The following is a 16119-nucleotide window of genomic DNA, read 5'->3' as shown; positions in this document are numbered from 1 at the left end:
GGATCTCGAATTCAAAGCTTAGCAACTCAGTGAGACCCCGTCTCTAAATAAAATACAAAATAGGGCTGGGGATGTGGCTCGGTGGTCACTGCCCCTGAGTTCAATCCCTGGTATGCCCCCCAAAAATCAATAAAAATAAAAAGGGCTTGGGATTCTCCAGTGGGGCCCCAGCTCTGTGGCTCAGTGGTTGCTGGGGTCAATCCCCAGTTCCGAAAAACAAACAAAACATAAAAACAAGGAGCCCGAGGTGGGTGACGTCAGGATTATATAGGAAACACTGCACAAGGGGACGAGGGTAAGGGTCAAAATGTACCTAGGGCTTCACTTTTTAAGTGCCCTGACCCAGAGAGGGAGGCATTTCTTACTGCCACAGGACCCCATCCCACCCAGGTTCTCTACTGGTACTGTGGGCAGACTGGACCCTGGGTAAGTGCCCTTCCTATGGACCCTGAGGCTGTATTGTTGTGAGAGTGGGCTTGGTGGCAGGATCTGTGTTCCCTTCCTCTCAGTGTCCATAAAGCACAGGAAATGGAATCTCAGCTGAACTGTGAATAATGTCCGGGTCTCTTAATGGCAGAACTGTGGACTAGCCTGAGCCTCCTTACAAGAAGATAAGACTGAAAAGGTGGACTTCTTCATTCAACTGGCTGTGTATCCAATCAACATTCATTGAGTGCCTGCCAAATGCCAGGCTCTATCTTGGGGACTAGAGACACAAAGAAGACACAGCCTCTGCCTTCAAGATATGGCTCAGTGCTAGAGCACTCACCTGGCATGCATGAGGCCCTGGTTCCATTCCAGTACCACGAAAACAGCAAAAAGTGGGTTTAACTGAGAGTGGTGGTAATCCTAGCAGCTTGGGAGGCTGAGGCAGGAGGATCCGAAGTGTCAGGCCAGCCTCAAAAAAAAGAAGGCTGGGGATGTGGCTCAGTGGTTAAGTACCCCTGGATTCAATCCCTGGTACCAAAAAAAAAAAACAAAAAAGAAGTGGGTTTGAGCTGGGCAGGGTGGTACATACCCATAATCCTAGTGACTCAGCATTTTAGCAAGACCCTGTCTCAAAAAGTAAAATAAGCCAGGCACAGTGGCGCATGCCCATAATCCCAGCAGCCCAGGAGGCTGAGGCAGGAGGATCGAAAGTTCAAAGTCAGCCTCAGCAACTTAGTGAAGCCCTAAACAACTTAACCTGTCTCTAAATAAAATTTAAAAATAAATAAATAAAAGAAAGAAAGAAAAAGATCTGGGGATGTAGCTCGGTGGTTTAGAGCCCCTGAGTTCAATCTCCAGTGCAAAAAAAAAAAAAAAGAATCTCAGATCTGGACTGCGTAAGCCAATCCGACCCCCTCCTTTTACAAATGTGAGAAGGGAGGCTCAGAGACAGCGAGTCGCGTGCTAGGCCAGAACTCATGTCCATCTTTCTTTCCCCGGAAGGGGACATTCACATGTCCCTGGGAATTGAAAGCTGGTATTATTTGAAACTTCTTACACCCCCACAGTTGTGTCAAGGAGGAAGTGCCACCCTCTCAAGGATCCCTTTCCTCAAAAATAACCCCCCTAAAAAAGAAAAAGGATCCTTTTCCATCCCCCTGAAGCTCAGGGTCCTGCAGGGGACCTTGCCCTCAGGCGGGGTTTCAGTTTCAGAGCAGGGGGCCCAGGGAGAGGGCTCAGCACCTAGGTGGACAGACACCAATGACCCTGAGCCTGCCGAGGTCTGGGGGTGGTGAGAGAGCACAGTGGGAGAGCTTGGGGGAGGGCAGGGGGGAGGGAAGGGAGGTCCACAGAGCAGACTCAACACCTGTGCACAGGTGGAACCAAAGGAAACAGAGAAGTTCAGGTGTGGGACTGAGCAAGACACCTGGGGTGGGGGCAGATGGCAGCAGGGCTCTAGCTGGTGACAGGAAGCCAGCCTGAGCGACCTCCTTCCGACTGCCCGACCCCAGCACCTGGGGTTCTCTTAGAATCTGCTGCTGGCTGTCGGATGGTGCCCCAGGGCCTGGACATTCTGCTCACCTCGCTGTCCCCACCCCAAAGCACAGGGCCCTGAGGCGGGGGAGGTGGTCGCCAGTGCGCTGGGCCACCTCGGTCCAGGAGAGCGGGATCCAGAGGGGCAGCTCCCCACCCGAGCAGGGGCTTCTTCCTCCTCTGGTCTCATCTTGCTGCCTGGGCAAGGGCATCAAGAGGGTTCACATCAACACAGGTGACTCTCCCCTTCCCGTTCTCCCCAGAGTAAAATAAATAAATCAACAAAAATTAAAAGGAAAACAACAACAAGAAGCAACTGACCCCGGCTCTGGACTCAGGGAGGGAGATTCTGAGTAGCCAGGTGTCAGACCGCCTGGAATCCGGGCTGTGGTCTCAGCCCACGGGGACTGTAAGTCAGGCCCCCCATGCACCTGGACAGGGGACCAGTAGAGGAGCTTGAAGCCTTTGGGGTGTAAACGTGAGGGTAGGGCTGAGCACTGGAGGGAGCAGGGGCTGCTCTATGGGACCCCTCATGCCCAGGCCTGAGCCTCCCTTGGTTCTAGACGCTCTGGGGCTGGCAGTAGGCTTGGGCCTGCCTACACCTGCCCAGCCCAGAGCTACTCCGACTTCAGGTCTGATCCATTCTCCCTCCTGTCCTTGTTCTGTCCAGCAGGCAAACCAGGGGTCCTGGGCTGCTCTGGGGGCTCATGGGTTGGGACAGGGGTCTCCACTGGATTTGACTAGGAAGGGACCATGGATTGGAGTGGAGACACAAACTGGGACCCGGAGACAAGAGACAAGGATGGGGTAGGAGGACATGAATGGGGATGAGGGACATGAGCTGGATACAAGACAGGGGGGAGGTAGTGGGGACACAGGCTGGGTAGCTCCAGCTCCCGGATGCCAGACCAGAGAAGTGTGACATGGACATGAGGGACAGTCCAGATGTTTGGGGGCTGGGTCAGAGTGTGAGACTTTGGGCCTGGGCAGGGGGAGAAAGCTCTGGCCAAATCTGGGGATGCTGGCCCTAGACCTGGCCCTGGGAAGTGTGGCCTCTGCCGGTCTCCTCTGGCTGGGCCGGGTGGGGGTAGACATGGCCCCTTCCCTGGAGGGTCAGCACTAAACTCTTGGCCTGCACCACAGCGTCTGGCCCCAGGTAATTATAGGGCTGTTGCCAAGCTTGGCTATAAAAGGGTGGACGGACTGGCCCAGGAACCCGGGAGAGCTGGACCCAACGGGTCAGGAGTCCCCCGGCCTGCAAAGGACGCTCAGATCTCACACACACACACACACACACACACACACACACGACTGCACACACTTCAGTTCATGCCCACTCATACAATCTCCAAACCTGCGACCCCACACAGTCAATCAAACTCACTGCTCCAGGAGGAAGGGGCAGGGGGCACAAGCCTGAAGGGGCCCCAGAGAGGGGAGCGGGGCTTTGTTTACACAGCTGAGGGGGAAGGGGCCTCACACGGGGCCAGGAGGACCAGTCCAGGAGGGCTCAGGCACACAGGCCACCTCCGCCCGACTGTGCAGACGGAGCCGACACTCAAGGGCACACACTCATCCACACCTCCACAACCACCCAGGTGCGTGTGTTCAAGCCGATTCCAAGTCCTCGTCCCTGCACCAGGCACAGGTGCTGATGTCACAATGCCAAACGCGCTCATGCAAACGCCAGCTCTCATACAAGGGAAGGACTCACGGGCACCCAGAGCCACACTTGGATCCAGGGTCACACAGGGTAACACCCTTGAGGGCTGGCATCCAACAAATGACACAGTTCTCTAACATGGACTGGCTGACAGTCCCAACTAAACAAACAGCATTTCATGCCAGGGGCAGCAGCCAAACCAACTGGGCAAAGTTGAGAGTCCGGGAAAGTACAGGGAGGAGGGGCAGAGGGGGGAGGGCAGTGCCACGTTCACACCCGGGGGAATCTGTGGTCCCATCTACAGCCACAGAGACACAAGACAACCCAAGGACCCCAGGATGTCTGAGGACACACTCACACACCCAGGGAGAGCCGGGGCTTCCCACTCACATCCATGTGTGCGCAGAGGCCAGGTGCACACCTAGTGTTACGCTCAGATGCCCACCGGAGCTCCTTCTAGGGAGCCTCCCAGCCTGCCTCCCCGAGGGAGGAAGGAGAGACAATGCAGGGTGGGGGTGCTGGCGGGGGAGAGTCAGAGCTGCCTGTGGTCAGAGGGACCCCTCTTCCCACACCAGACTGCTTATACAGCAGACCTGGGCCTTAGGGGAGGCACCCAAGGAGACCAACAGAGGCTGTCCCATGCCCCAGGAGTAGGATCATGCCCATGTCTGCCCACCTGGGCACCAGAACTGCCCACACTGGTCACAGCCTCCCACGAGGCCTGGCCTCTGTGCCATTAAGCTGTGTACCTGTCACTTGGCTGCCCCTCGGGGCCTGGCAGGACCTGATCTGACATGGGAAAAGGGGGAGTCTTTCCTAGAAAGACCCCCACAACAGACCTTGAGAACATTCCTCACTCCTTGAGGGTAAACCACCCACAGGCAGGTGCTAAACCCCGGCACGCAACCCAGAATACGGTGGCCATTTGACTGGGCCTGTAGGCAGGGTTGTCTGGGAAGGCCTTGAGAGATCAGGAGGTTGAGTGCTGATGGGCAGCTTGCCAGTTAGGGGGCAGGTGTTTGTGGGGAGGACTAGGCCAAGCAGAGGGGACACAGGATCAAAAGGGCAGAGGCCGCCGTGCTGATAGTCCACGGAATCAAGTCACAAAAACATTCCCACACACAGGTGAGGTCACCTTTTCACCAGGGTGTCTCTGTGCGTGATGCACACGTACTCTCCTGGAGGAGTCTGGGGTCCCTTCCTTGCTGGGCTGGCTTTTCTTTTTTGGTACCAGGGGCACTCAACCACGGAGCCACAGCCACAGCCCCGCCCCCCCCTTTTTAAATAATCTTTTAGTTGTAGATAGACACAACAGGTTTACTTTGTTTACTTTTATGTGGTGCTGAGGATCTAACCAGTGCCTCACACATGCTAGGCAAGCACTCTACCAACCGAGCTACAGTCCCTTTTATTTATTTTAATATTTATTTTTTAGTTGTAGTTGGACACAAAACCTTTATTGTATTTACTTATTTTTTTATGTGGTGCTAAGGATCCAACCCAGCACCTTGCACATGCTGGAGGAGCGCTCCCCTGCTGAGCCACACCCCCAGCCCAGGACACCCCTTTTTATTCTTTACTTAGAGACATGGTCTTGCTAAATTTCTGAGGCTGGCTTTGAACTCTCCATCCTCTTGACTCAGCCTCTGGGATTACAGGTGTGCCCCACGGTGCCTGGTTTAGGCTGGCTGCTCTGGCGACCCAGTGGCGCCCAAACCATGCGAGTGGCGCCCCCTAGAGATATTCTCACCCACCTGCACCCTGCAGGAGGAAGGAGCCGCCTCCATTGAGACCAGTAGCTGAGGAGCCCCGAGCTTTTCAGGGCTGGAGAGAGCAGAGAGGCCAGGGAGACAGGTCGCCCCAGAGAGTCTCAGAGCAGCTGATTCTCCTTGAACCAGAAGCACTTAAGAAGCCTGAGTTAAAAATAGGCCAGAAGGTGGCACAAGAGGACGCTGTTTTGCAAGAGGACTTGCTGTATCCCAAACACCTACAGAGGCTCTGTGGGACCCTGCTGGGCTGAGGAGCCCCAAAGAGCTGTGGCTGCGGAGCCACATTCAGCCCAGTGGGCTTCTGTGACCATCATTCGATTTTACCTCCATCAAACTAAACTTTTGTGTGTGGTTCCTTTAGGATTCCTGAATGAATTTTTAACTTACAGGTAAAGCAATACCATACCACCTGACTTAGCCCTTACTTTCGTTTCCCACCGACCGCCTCTGTGCTATCATTACCATGCATTTTATTTCTACACATCCTATTAGCCCCACAACATATTTTTAGTTTTGTTTTCAACTATCTTTTAAAGAGAGTTTTATAAGCCAATCCCCCCAAATCAAAGGCCAATGTTTTGTCTGATCCGTGGCTGCTAACACACAGTGGGGGTGGGGGAATAGAAGTACCTTGGATTAAACGATGAAGGGAAGGGAGGGGGATGGGAATAGGAAAGACAGTAAGATGAACAGGACATCACTTTCCTATGCACATATATGAATACATACATGACCCGTGCAACGCCACATCATGTACAACCACAAGAAAGGGAAGTTATACTCCATGTATGTATGAAATGTCAAAATACATTCTACTGTCATGTATAACTATAAAGAACAAACAAATTTTTAAAATATAATAAAGGGATTAGTAGCCAGACACCATGGCACATGTCTGTTCTGAGGTAAAAGGATCACAAATTCCATTCTGAGCAAACTTAGCGAAACCCTGTCTCAATAAATTAATAATTTTTGGGGGGAGGGTACTATGGATTGAACTCAAGAGTACTTGGTCACTGAGCCACATCCCCACCCCTATTTTGTGTTTTATCTAGAGACAGGGTCTCAGAGTTGCTGAGCATCTTGCTTTTGCTGAGGCTGGCTTTGAACTCACAATCCTCCTGCCTCAGCCTCCCAAGACGTTGGGATTACAGGCATGGGCTACTGTACCTGGCCAAGAGGAATTTTTAAATAAGAAAAAAAATCACCCACAGATTTACCATTTCTGGGGTTTTTCACTCCTCTATGTAGACAATTTCCATTTGTATCATTTTCCTTTTGTTTGAAGGACTTTTAAAAACATTTCTTCCAGGGCAGGTTTGCTGGTGATGAATGCTCTCACTTTGGAATGTCTGAAAGTGCCTTATTCCATCTTCATATTTGAAAGATATCTCCAACTGAATCCCACGTTGCCTGTTTTTATCTTTTTGTACCTTAAAGACATTGCTTCACTATCTTCGGAGTTGCCCACTTCTGTTTTCCTTCTTTATGTAATCTTCTTTGACTGCTCTTAAGAGTTTCACTTTGACAGTGATGAAGACAGATTCGGATGCACCTTCATATAGATTTCTTTTTGGTACCAGGTATTGAACCCAGGGGTGCTGAATCACTGGGCCAGCCCTTTTTTATATTTTATTTAGAGACAGGGTCTTGCTGGGTTGCTTAAGTTCTCGCTAAATTGCTGAAGCTGGCTTTGAACTCAGGATCCTCCTGCCTCAGTTTCCCCAGCGGCTGGGATTACAGGTGTGTCCCACCACGCTCAGCCCTTCATGTAGATTTCTTCATATTTCTTGTACTTAGGGTTTTTTGAGCTTCTGGGATATGTGGGTTTATAGTTTTCATCAAATTAGGACATTTTCAGACAGCATGGTGCACATGCCTACAATCTGAGCGACTCAGGAGGCTGAGGCAGGAGGATCACAAATTCAAGGCCAGCCTCAGCAACTGAAGGAGACCCCATCTCAAAATAAAATAAAAAAGGACTAGGAGTGTAGATCAGTGGTAAAACACCCCTGGGTTCAATCCCCAGTCCCAAACAAAATTAAATAAAAATCAGGACATTTGGAGACCATTATTTCTTCAAATATTTTTCTGTCACTCTTCCTTACTCCGTTCTGAGTCTCCAAAAATGTATAGTGGCTACCTAATGTTAGTCCACAGCTCACTGATTTTCTGACTTTTGTGGTTTTAGAGATCTTTCTGTTCTGTTTTTGTTTTCTTGAGTTGGGACCTTGATTTGTTGCCAGGTCTGGTCTCAAATTCCTGGGCTCCAGAGATCCTCCCGCCTCAGCTTTCAAAGTAGCTGGGGCTATATGCTCACACCACTGTGCCCAGATGTTTTTTGTTTGTTTGGTTGGTTGGTTGTTTGTTTGTTTTTCAAATCTGCTTTCTACTCCTTGGTTCATTTTGAATAGTTTCTATTTCTGTCTTCAAGTTCACAAAACTTATTTTTCTGTAGCATCTAATCTGCTTTTAATTCCACCCAGGGCATTTTTCATCTCAAACATTGTACCGTATATCTCTGAAAGTTCAATGGGGAGTTTTATATTTTTCACATCTCTTTATATCATATTCAAGTTATATCTTCTTGAATATATTTAATAACAGCTCTTATAGCCAGACGAAGTGACGCATGCCTATAATTCCAGCTACTCAGGAGACCGAGGCAGGAAAATCTCAAATTTGAGGCCAACCTGGGCAAATTAGCTAGAGACTCTGTCTCAAAATAAAAAATAGAAAGGGCTAAGGGTGTAGCTCAGTGGTAAAGTGGGTTAAATCTCCAGCACCAAAAAAATGCAATACAATCCAATAAAAAAGCTTCTGCTTACTAATTCTTTGATATTTCTAGCTCTGCTTTTATTGATTGATTATTTTCCTTATTTTTGGTCATATTTCCTGCTTGTTTGTATCTCCAACTGAATTCCAGTAACTATTGGTAGTGACTATTGGCTAGGAACTATTGGTAGTAACTGTCCGTAGTAACTATCAGTTGGATGCCAGACATTGTGTATTTTATATTGTTTGGGGGTGGATTTCTTGTATTCCTTTGAATGTAGCTAATTTACTTGGAAACAGATTGATTCTTCTAACGTTTGCTTTTAAGTGCCATTTGGCAAGATACAAACAGCCTTTGGCCTAGGGCTCACTTGGTCTCACCACTGAGGCAAGGCCATCGTGAGAGCTCTCTTTGCCACACCATGTATCAGCCCGTATCCAATCAGGAGACAGAAACCACATGGTACTTTGAACAGGAAAAGTTTGCTGTAAAGAATTATTGCAGTCAGGAGGCACTGGCTAGTAAGAAAACAACATAATTGTAAAATAATTTAGGAAGTGCTAGGCACCTGTAGTTCCAGCTTCTCAGAGGCTGAGTCAGTCACTTGAGCCCAGGAGTTTGGGTCCAGTCGGGGCAACATAGTAAGAAACTGTCTCCTTGAAAAAAATTAAAAATAAATGGGGGGGTGTGGCATGCACTGGGAATTGAATCTGGGATGCTTCGCCCCTGAGCTACATCCCCACATCCTCAGCCCCCACCTTTTTTTGAGACAGGATCTCATTAAGTTGCTGAAGTTTTTGCTAAATTGCTAAGGCTGGCCTCAAACTTGTAATCCCCCTGCTTCAGCAAGTCTCTGGGATTACAGGTGTGTGCCACCGTGCCCAGGGGGATTTTTTTTTTTTTTTTTGCACTGGGGATTAACTCCAGGGGCATTTAACCACTGAGCCACATCCCCAGCCCTTTTATTTTTGTATTTTATTGAGTCACAGGGTCTCACTGAGTTACTTAGGGTCTCCATAAATTGCAGAGACTGGCTTTAAACTCTCCACCCTCCTGCCTCCGCCTCCTGAGCTGCTGGGATTACAGATGTGTGCTACCTTGCTCCAAGAGGGGGACATTTTTAAAGAATAATATAGGAATACTAGATGCAAGGAGCAGTGATTGTTCCTGGGGTTGAGACACAGCATCCGAGGAACGGCCCTCCCTCAGTTGCATCTGAGGAGCTGCAGCTGCTGCTGAAACCTTTTGAGAGAACACCCCAGAATCAGCAGGGACAAAGCCTTCCTCTGCAAAACGTTTCTCGAGCGCCCCCTACTGATATATTCCGGTTGGCAAAGGAAAACTTGCACGGGCTCAGCTGCATTTTCTCCGAGCAGGCAACGAAGAATCAATTTAGCCCCGAGAGGCGACTGCGTTAATAATTGGCACAAAGTGGCCATCGTCAGGATTCTTCCACTCCGGCTGGTGGAAACGCAAAGTGTTCCTGGCCCCAGATGAGTTCCAAGGATCGGCTGCTGCTTTCCCATGATTTCCCCTCCACTTGCTATTTCCTCACTTGCAGGCACAGCTCGGTGGGAAGCACAAAGACTCTGCAGAAACACTCTGGGGCCTCTGCAGAGCCCCAGGACTCTCTCTCTAAGCAGCCCCCTCCCCAGTAGTCTGCCAGCTGGGCCTCCCGGACTCCCAGCTCCCTCCCTCCACTCCACCAAGCTCTGCTTCCTACGCAGAAGGAAGCATCGGGCAACCTTAGGGCTCCTGTGTCCATTTCCCCTCTCTCGGGGATTACAGTTTTTATTTGGTTTTTTTTTTTTTTTTTTTGCTTTGTACTGAGGTGGAATCCAGAGGTGCCGCATCATTGAACTACATCCCCAGCCCTCTTAATTTTTTCTTGTCTTCTTTCTTCTTTTTTAGAGACAGGGTCTTGCTGAGATGCCCAAGCCATCCTCAAACCTGGGATCCTCCTGCCTCAGTTTCCCAGAGTCCCTGGGATTATAAGCCAGGGCTACGTGTGTGTCCGTCCTCCTGGTTCCCTTCTGCCTGGTGTCCAATGTCAGAATATCTGTGTTTTGCGTGGTCTGTTTAGGGCAAGACTCAGGTTTCTGAGTCGTTTAGGGCAAGAGGGAAGAGGATCCTCCTGGTAGTTAGGCCAGAATCAAAAGTCAGCCTGTGGGATGTGGCTGGGTGGTAGAGCACCCCTCGTTCCAAATCCCCAGTACCAAAAATAAGTTAATAAATAAAAATAAAAAGGGGAGTTCTTGCTGGGTTCCATGGCACAAATTTATGTCCCAGCTACTCGGGAAGCTAAGTAAAGAAGATCAGTTGAGCCTAAGAGTTGGAGTCAGACTGGACAACTTATCTAGATGACATTTCAGGGGGAAAAGGGAGGAACTTATATTTATTCATTCACTGGACACAGAGGTGCTCTACCGCTGAGATACATCCCCAGTCCTTTCTATTCGTTATTTTGAAACAGGGTCTCAAAAAGATGCTGAGGGTCTCCCTAAGATGCTCAGGCTGGTCTTCAATTTATGATCCTCCTGCCTCATCATCTGGGGCTCTGAGATTACAGGTGTGCACCTCCACATTGGGCAGGGGAAGGCTTAAGTGGTAATGTGTACACCATCCCTTTTAATTGTATACAACTAATGTTTATATTATCATGTTGGCCTACTCTACAGTTTTTAGAAGTCAAATGGGACTAAGCAACATTGATGAAAAATCACAGCCCCTGCCACACCCCTCTCTTGGCTCCCAGCCTCACTGCACGAAGGTGACTACCCTCAACCCTTCTAGCTGTTTCCTCTGATTTTCACCTTCATATTTCTAAATAAAATGCTTGTACTGCTGTTTGGTTTTTGGCACCAGAGATTGAACTCGGGGGTGCTTAACCTCTGAACCACATCCCTAGCCCTGTTAGTGTTTTATTTTGAGACAGGGTCTTGCTGAGTTGCTTAGGGCCTCGTTTAATTGCTGAGGCTGACTTTGAGCTTCTGATCCTCCTGCCTCAGCCTCCGGAGTCGCTGAGATCACAGGTGAGCGACGCCAGCCCAACTGTACTGCCGGGGGTTTTGTTTATATTTTTTTCCTTTTTTATCTTTCCAAAGTTGGACTTTACTAACTTCCCCCCAGAGAAGGTGAGGATTTGGTTCTCTGTGTCCCCTACTTCAATCACAGACACCCCCACATGTTCACTTCACCCCCCATCTCTCCATAGAGCTAGGTGCACATTTCTGGTTCAATCCATATTTAGCATTTAGATGGCTCTGAGACTGTAACTTTTATTCACCATTGAACCCTACACTATACGATGGTTTGTTCTTTTAAAATGTCTCATTTTCCTTGGAGTTAATAATTAACTGGAAAGACCAATAACCCAATAGAAAAATGGCCAAAGAACATGAACAGTTCACAGAAAGGAAGTGCAAATGGCTTTTAAATTTTTAAAAAGATGCTCAATCTCACACAGAAGATAAATGAAAATTAAAACTACACTGAGACAGCATTTCTCATGTATCAGCTTGGCAAAAATCCAAACGTTTACAACACAGTCTGTGGATGTGGCTTTAGGGAATGGCCTTTTTCCACACGGTGTCAGTGGTGAGGGGGGGGCCGAGTAAGTCACATCCAGGGAGATCTGGAGACAGCAACCAAATTACGGATGCATTTACTCTTTAACCTACCAATCCCGCTTCTGGGAATCTGTCCTGCAGCTATGTCTGTGCAGGTCTGTGATGACGTATCTATCTAGTTATTCATTGTGGCCTTCAATAATAATAAGAAAGTGTTGGAAACAACCCACGTGTCCTTCCACGGAGGACTGGTTAAATAAACTACTGCACATCCACACAATGCCGCTCTAAGCCTGCAGACTAAAGAATGAGGAAGCTCTCCCTGCTAAGGGCTCCAGGGATATTCTGAAGGGAAAACAACAAAGTCTAGAACAATGTGTGTTGCACACAAGAAAAACAAGATAGTTTATTCCTATTTATTTACATCTTAAAAAAAAAAAAACTAGACTACAATAACTTGAACATAGTTAACACTGCTAAACCGCAGGCTTTTAAATGATGATGATGATGGTAAATTTTATGATATAGGTTCTTTTTATTTTTTGGAACTGGGGATTGAACCCAGGGGTGCTTAACCTCTGAGCCATATCCTCAACCCTTTCTTATGTTTTTATTTTGAGACATGTTCTCACTGAGTTGCTTTGGGCCTCACTAAATTGCTGAGGCTGACCTAAAACTCTCAATCCTCCTGCCTCAGCCTCCAGAGCTGCTGGAATTACAGGCGTGCGCCACCATGCCTGGCTTGATATATGTTATTTTAACGGTAAAAATAACAACCTACTAGAAGAAACTACTATTTTTAAAAACGTTGTCTGCTTTAGGAGAAGACTGTGTACATATGCAGGCAGGTATTTCACTGTTTAAATCATTTTGGTTTTTGAACAATACAAATAAATTAAAATTTTAATTTAAGCTTTTTAAAGGCCTGGTTGACTTAATTTAGGGGTGTGTGTGTGTGAGAGGAGGGTACTGGGGATCGAACCGGGGGAACTCTACCACTGAGCTTTGTCCCCAAGTCTCTTGATTTTTTTATTTTGAGTCAGGATCTTGCTAACTTGCTGAGTTCAGCCTTGACCTTGCAACCCTCCTGCCTCAGCTTTCTGAGTTGCTGGGATCTCAGGTCTGCACCACCACTCAGCTCCCTATTTTAGGGATTTTTTAATTTGTTATTAATTTAGCTCGACAGCCACTAAGAGAGCCAGTGGAGTCAAGTGCCTCAATCAGCTGGGTGGACCCTGTGCCTCCGAGACTCCCTCCTGCAGCTTGGTTCCCTCGGTCTGGTCTGGGTTAACTGCTCTTGTTCTGGTATACAGCTGCCTTCTCGGAGTCGCCCTCCACCAGCATTCTGGGAATTCCTTTCCTCTCCTTCCTGTGTTAGAGCAGCTTCCTGGACCCCATGTCTCATTTTTCTGTGTTTTCCTGGCATTTTGTGGAGCACATCTCCACAAGCTTCCTGAGAAACCATGTTTTGTGTTGTTGATTGACTTTGACTGAAAGCACTCTTTATTCTAGTCCCATGGCCCCATTTCTTTTTTTCTTTTTTCTTTTTTTTTTTTTTTTGTAGTGTTTGGGATCAAACTCAGGGCCTCATGCATGCTAGGTAAGTGCTCTACCACTGAGCTACATCCTCAGCCTTTTTATTCTGAGACAGTCTTGCTACATTGCAGAGGCTGGCCTCAAACTTGGGATCCTCCTGCCTCAGCCTCCAGAGTTGCTGGGATCACAGGTGTGCACCCCTGCTCCCGGTTTACAAACCAGCTTTGTGATGGCACTCACTAAATATAAGCTCCTCAAGGAGGATCTATGCCCGTTTTGCTTACAGATGGAGTCTTAGAATTTAGAATATTATCTGGAGCATAGTAGGTATTCAGTAAATATTTGCAGAAAGGAAGATAAGAATAAAAGACATCGAGTTGCTTTCTCATCTGCTCTAAGTTTTGATCTTTTATCTAAGAACATTCCAAGGACTTTTTTTTCCCCCAGATAAGAATTATCTAATCTTACTCCTGAGAGCGTAATTCTAGCTCCCAGAAAATAGGTAGGGGAGAGGGGCAGTGGTCCCATTATCCAGCATACAGAGGGGTTTCATGTTCTGTTTCTTCTGGGGGGAGGTGCTGACCTTTGAACCCAGGGCCTCTCCCACTGAGCTACAGCCCCAACCACTTTTATTATTTATTTTGAGACAGGGTCTCAGGGAACTGCCCAGGCTGACCTTGAATTTGCAGTCCTCCTGCCTCACCTCCTGGTAGCTGGAATTCCGGCAGGCGCCATAGCTCCCTGTTCCAGGTAGTTATTTTTATCCACATGCTACTCACAGCCATTTTGCCTGGTGCTCCTGAGTCTGAAGTCAGGCCCTTCCTGTGGCTTAACACCCTACTCCATGCCGGGCACCTTCGCAGCAGCACTGTTCTCTACTGTAGGAAACAAAGTTCCTGCCCCATGAGGTTTATGATCTATTGGGGATCAATATAAAATAGGCAGAAAAGAACTGATATACATACGGTGGGCCCCCATCCACAGGTCCCACATCCTCAGATTCCACCAGACACAAACCAAAAACATCTGAAAAAAGAGTCTGAACGTGAACAGACTCTTCTCTTATTGTTATTCCCTCAACAGACAGCATGACATCTGTTTACCTAGCACTTAACATTGAATCAGGCAGTCAAGTAATCTCAGATGATTCAAACCGTCCAGGAAGATGTGTAGGTTATATGTAAATACTGCACCATTTTATAGAAAAGACTTGAACACCCGTGGATTTTGGTATCCAAAGAAGGTCCTGGAATCCATCTCTGTGGATGGCCAGGCTGGACCCTGTGTGTGTGTGTATCAGGCAGTGACAGGTGCTGTGAGGAAAAAGACAGCAACATACAAGGAAGAAGAGCAACTGTGCCTCTGCAGATCTGTGACCTCTGCATGCGTAAGTGCATGCTAGAGCCTTTAGGGAAGATCTCAGCTGGGTGCAGGGGCACAGGCCTATAATCCCAGTGACTTGGGGGGCTAAGCCAGCATGGCAAATTGGGGTCCATCCTCAGCAACTTAGCAAGACTCTGTCTCAAAATAAAAAATAAAAATGGCTGGGGGTGCCGGGTGTGGTGGCACACGCCTGTAATCCCAGCAGCTGGGGAGGCTGAAGTTCAAAGCCAGCCTCAGCAATGGCAAGGCGCTAAGCAACTCAGTGAGACCCTGTCTCTAAATAAAACACAAAATAGGGCTGGGGATGGGGCTCAGAGGAAACCTAAGGAGATCTTTCAGGGAGTCAATGTCCCCAGGGCAGGGGGCAAGTTTCCCATAGGGCAAGGTTGGCAGGGTGCAGCTGCTTTAGCTTCTGTGGGTGCAAGAGAGACCTGGAGACCGGAACTCCCTAGAGAGGTCAAGTCCCTGGGTCCAGGCCTGGATGACATCCTGCCTGAGATGCCCCACTCCTCCTCCCTGAGTTCCAAAGGAACCAACAGAGTCACCCGGGGCTGCATTTCACTCTGCAGGCACCCGGCTCAGAGCCACTTCCCCTCTCAAAAATCCATTCCCTCCCCACACCTGCTGACCATCTTCCAAAATGTGTTCGACCCACATGTGATGTGGTCTCTTCTCCTCTCCTCGGGGAGCTATAGGATCATTACATGATGATTCCCAGGGATTTTCGTGTGGTTTGAGAAGACACTTGTGGATTAACCGCTGGTGCTGCCCCTGAGTCTTTGGAGAATGGGACCTAAAGGTCACCACAGAAACAGCTGAAGACTCAGAGCCACACAGACCCAAGGTCACATCCCAGCTCCCCATTTATAAGAATTCCTGTTCAAAAAGGGTTTTAGCCCCCTCAATTGTCACTTCAGGATGGAAATGGCACCCACTTCTTGGGTCTCCTGAGGACAGACTAGTCTCCTGAGTCTCCCCACCCCCCTTATAAAGCCAATTCCCCAGAAATGTGTAAGTTGGAACAGGAATAAAAATAGACAAAAGAGAGATGAGAAGAGGCAGCTAGCTTACCCCGGATGAAAGCCCATCCTAACTCAGGTAGATCTGCAGTTATGCCCTTTCCTGTTCATCATGATCACTTTCTGCGCTGGGAGTGAAATGTGCTCGAGAAGACAGCAATTGTCTAACTTGAAATGCAAGACAGAGCCAGGCATAGTGGTGCATGCCTATAATCACCGTGATTTAGGAGGCTGAGGCAGGAGGGTAACAAGTTCAAGGCCAGCCTCAGAAATTTAGTGAGGCCCTACCTCAAAATAAAAAATAAAAAAGGGCTGGGTATGTGGCTCCGTGGTTAAGTCCCTTTGGGTTCAATTCCTGGTATGAAAAAAGAAGAAGAAGAAGAAAAAGAAGGAGAAGGAGAAGAAGAAGAAGAACGAACCAAGAAGTAACATTCTACGACAA

The sequence above is a fragment of the Marmota monax genome, unplaced genomic scaffold, assembly GCF_021218885.2.
Source record: "Marmota monax isolate L192 unplaced genomic scaffold, Marmota_monax_Labrador192_F-V1.1 WCK01_AAM20220418_F8-fsc00108, whole genome shotgun sequence".
NCBI lineage: Eukaryota > Metazoa > Chordata > Mammalia > Rodentia > Sciuridae > Marmota > Marmota monax.
The sequence above is the reverse complement of the archived record's forward strand: the minus strand, read 5'-3'. Positions refer to the sequence as shown.